A 4,612-nucleotide genomic window follows, 5' to 3' on the forward strand; every position below is an offset into this window, starting at 1 on the left:
GGGTTCTATACATATTTCAACTTGCTTGCTAGCAATCTTTACATAGTAGTATGTGTAAGGATGAGATGATTCAATGGTAATGGAATCTTAGTCTCAAATTGTGCAGTGATCATCATAGTTATAATATTCTCATACTACCTTAAGAATATTATATCATTTTGTAATGTACCTAAGGTTTTTTTTCAATTATTTTGTGTCCACTCAAGACTATATTTTTAAAGTTTAGGAGCATTATTGAGCGTATTAATGATTGGAACTATGTCCAAAACAATCCATTTTCAAATCGCACATCATATGTAGAGGTTATATCACTTTTATGTTTTAGACCTTAGGGAAAACGAGACAACTTTGGGAGCTCGTACTTTTAGGAAAGTGAATGTGTATTATTTTGTGGCCCTCAAATAATCAAGATAAAAGAGCTCCAAAAAGAGAGGTTGAGAAAACCACAACTAAAAGCTTAGTATAGCCAAGCTCAGTACATGGAAAGAAGAGGTGCAAGAGACACATAGCCAAAATTAGCACTGCATGAGGCAGAGATTCATTAAAACATATGCAAAAAATAATGCACCGCAGAGGCCTATAAAAAGGAGAAGAGAGGGAGCGTAGAACAAGACAAGGAATATCTAGAACCAACTCAATTAACAAGCAAGTGGGTGTGTCAAGGATGCATGCACTAGTGATTATGGGATAGAATCCTTTGTTTTCTTTTTAATTTTGTTTATGTTAAATTCCTCTTTTTGTTGTTTTTATTTTTCCCTAATCTCCCCCTTCTTAATCACTTGAAATTGGTATGTGAAGCATAGTCTTTTACATTTATGGTACATATGCATTAGGATGTGTTCTTAGGTGTATAGATGCATAATCACATGCAATAGGTTCATGTCCTTACCCATTTTCTTATTGGTTTCAACTAACACCCAAGGGATTTCTATTGATTCTACTTTTACCACCATTTTTTCTTTTTCTTCATGTATTGCGTGAGAGATGACCCCACCAAGGAGGAATACACAAAGTTACAATGCCATGGATATAGCTCCAACAAACCCTCAATCTACAATGCAAGTGAATGAGTTGTTGATGGTCATCCTCAACTACAAGCCCTTGCTGCATCCCAACCTATTCTTGTAAGTCAAATTTTCAATTTTTGCATTATTCATACATAAGTTGTCTCTAGTATGATAAAGCCTAGGATGACCTAAAAGTGCCTAACAATGTGATTTTCATCATGAGAGATGAGCACATGTTCTCAAAATTAAGTTCAAAGAGTTGTTTGAGGAATGTATTGCATGGCTTTAAGTAAACATGTTTGATCATAATTGAAACACATCCCTTGAGAAGAAAATTATTGATAAGGCATCTTATTGCTAGATGGAACTCACAGTTAGCAAGAGATTCTATGGGTAGAGGGAAAATACCTTAATTGGTGGAGAATAAGTTGTGGTTAGTAGCTCTTGTATCTAGCAATGAGTGAGTATCCCTAGCTATTAGCAAAGTGAAAGATTTTGTTAGCTTCACGGTTGGTAGATAAAAAAACCTTTGCAAATGGATGTGTTAGTTAGACAGAGAAAGTCTTTGGATAGTGAAAAGCTTAGAACATTGGATATTTCATTTTTTTAATAAGATAGGGTTAGTTTTATCAGACCTTTTTTGAGAAACAATTGTTTGGGTAATCTTTGAAGGGCTATATGAATGAAACCGTTGTATATGCAGAATAGAGTGATAACAATTAGAAAACAAGAGGAATGGGTGAGTGTAGTGTGAAAAGTGGGAGACTAGTATCCAATTGGAACTATGACTATGAACAGGTGGATACATTAGTTTGATACTTTTCACAAGACTAGCCATTAGGAAAGGACAATCTCCTACCATATCTAGGAGTTTATGAATGGCAATCAAGCCTCTTAAACATGGAGAAAAAGGTAGTATCTATAGATCCTAGGCATGATGAGACTTCAGTCTAGTTATAATAGGATTTTATCTCCCATCATAACCATTGGGTTATTGACCTAGCTTCTGGTGTATGAACCTTACATCCACGATCGTGCATGATAGAGATGAAGAGTGTGCGGTGCGTGCGGACTGCAAGGGAGAAGAAGAGTAGATATAGAGTGTTGGTGGAGCTCGCAGTGAGGATTTGAATGAGGCAGCTCCTTATTGTTCTATATGTTCAAAAGAATACATAAGGTTAGTACGGTCAGTGTGATGGGTGTTCGGCTAGTTTTCCAAAACCCTAACAATCTCCCACTTGAAGGCCAACATGGCCCAAGTGGCCTATGTGTGTAAGTATGTATATTTGCACAACCATGAAGCATCCAAGTGGCTTCACCCTACACCCATCATCTCTATGCAATGTGCAAACAATTTGGAAGGTAGGCTCTTCATGAGAGCATCTGTAGGGTTGTCATCTGTATGAAGCTCAATGCACTTGCTAGCCAATATGTTTCATATCACATGATAACAGACTTCTATGTGTTTTGACTTAGAGTGAAACATGAGGTTCTTTGCTAACACAATCACACTATGACTATCACAATGCAACACTGGAGTTTGAGTAATGTTAAGATCTCTCACTAGGCGAGCTAACCACATAGCTTCCTTGCTAGCATGAGACACTGCCACATACTCTGCCTTTATGGTGGAAGATGACGTACATTTCTAGAGACATCATCTCCATGACACAGCTACTCCAGCAAACAAAAAATAAAATAGCAAGACGTGGATCTTTGACTATCCACACAACTCGCATAATCTACATCTGTGTAACCCATAATGGATGCATCACTATTCCCAAAGCGTAAGCACTTGTCTACTATACCTTTTAGATATCTCAAGATGTGCTTCATTGCTTTCCAATGCTTTTTGCTATGATTTTCCATAAATCTACTAACCACTCCCAGTGCAAAAGCAATGTCTGATCTCATGGCTACCATGGCATACATAAGACTACTAGCTACTTAAGAATATGGCACCTTGGCAATTTCTACTTTTTGACCATCAGAGCTAGGAGCATCATTCTTGCTAAGTTTTTCATATCCATGCATTGGGGTACTCAATGTACACTTCCCCCCTGCATATTAAAATGTTGCACAAGACCTTGTGGAAATACGTTTCTTGAGACAAATCTAGTATTCCACATTTTCTATCCGTCTTGATACGCACACCAAGAAAGTGACTTGCATATCCCAAATCTCCATAACAAACTACGTGCTAAGTGAATTCTTCAAGATGGAAATCTCATCTTTAGACTTCCTAGCAATGAGCATATCATCGACATAAAGTATCAAGATGACAAGTGAACCATCATTCAATTTTCAAATATACAAGCAATAATCTTCTTGACTCCTTACATAACCTTGGGACTGCATGTACAAGTCAAACTTTATGTACCACTACCTTGAGCTTTGTTTTAGGCCATATAATGCCTTATGCAATCTACACACCAGTTGTGCCCTAGTAGGCTTTCCATTGCACACTAAGTAATACACTCTCTGTTGTGTGCCTTGAGCTTCCTTCGTCTTCTCCAAGCTGTGATCGTTTCCCTGCAGCCCTAATTCCAACAATTGGTATCAGAGCACGTTGCATCCTCCCAAGCTTAGTCGCCAGCAGCTCTAGCACACGCCTGCTCACTTTCTCTGTTTTCAGTGAGCTTTAACGAGCGTTCGCAGTTTGACCATAATTTCGGGATAGCTCGAAGAGCTTAGTCTACTCAGATTTCTGATTCGGGCTCATTTTGACCTTCGTTTCCACTAGAACCAGGTATGCACATGCAATTTTGTCATTTTGTGCAAAATGTTTGTCAATGCCAATTACTGCATAACAGGTCCCATATAGTCTATTGCGGGTTGTGCTATATAGCACGTGCTGATCTCACTCAGTTTCTCCTCATTTCAGGCAGTTTTCACTTTTCCATGGCTAACAACAACATAGATGTGTTCAAGGTGTTTGCTGTTGAGGACAGATTGGATGGGGACAATTACCCTATGTGCGCTTACAGGATGCAACATGTACTTGTGTCAAAGGGAGTTTGGAACATTGTGCAAGGCATTGATGTATGTCCTGGTACTGTGGATGCAGGTGATGTTGAGGATGTTCCAGGTTTTGTTGGGAGGGTTACTGCTGTAAGAGTTGTTTTGCCTACGGTTGAGTAGGCTTGTTGGGATATAAGAGATACGTAGGCGCATGCATTGATTGAATTGTCTATGAATCTCCTTGGAAGATGATCCTCTCCCTCTCTGCCTACGAGAACTTCCTCTTAGCAGGAGGTGGTGCTAAAAGCTTGGGCTTGCTTGATTTTCATGCTTAATCATGTAGAGTAGTGTCATTGGGGATTCCAAGAGTTTTCTCTCACAAAATTAACTAAACAATGATTGGTATAAGCTTAACTAGCTAGTATGCTTAAACTAAGAGGATCTAATTAGCGAGAATGGGAATGGAGAGAGCTTTTAGAGGGAGCCTTCAAGGGAGCTTTCCATGCTCTTGCTGGAGAGAGCTTTTTGGAGGGAGCTTTCTTTGCTATTTCACAATCCAATTGAAACTTCATTCTAACATGTACATAAAAATATATATGCTTTGAACATAGGGGAAGGACAAGAAGTACACGCCACCCTATCAA

The 4,612-nt window shown here is 38.7% G+C and overlaps 1 protein-coding gene across 1 annotated transcript in view; it reads left to right on the plus strand.

The window, feature by feature from the left end:
• Positions 1 to 279: 279 nt before the first annotated feature.
• Positions 280 to 4,612, plus strand: part of LOC147440462 (GPN-loop GTPase QQT1-like) — a 138,788-nt gene continuing 134,455 nt past the window's right edge. The window contains exon 1 of the mRNA XM_086530206.1: positions 280 to 1,124. The gene's annotated coding sequence lies outside the window, so the exon portion shown is untranslated. The remainder of the gene's footprint in view (positions 1,125 to 4,612) is intronic.

Source organism: Adiantum capillus-veneris, chromosome 15, assembly GCF_014529385.1.
Source record: "Adiantum capillus-veneris isolate H3 chromosome 15, ASM1452938v2, whole genome shotgun sequence".
Lineage (NCBI taxonomy): Eukaryota > Viridiplantae > Streptophyta > Polypodiopsida > Polypodiales > Pteridaceae > Adiantum > Adiantum capillus-veneris.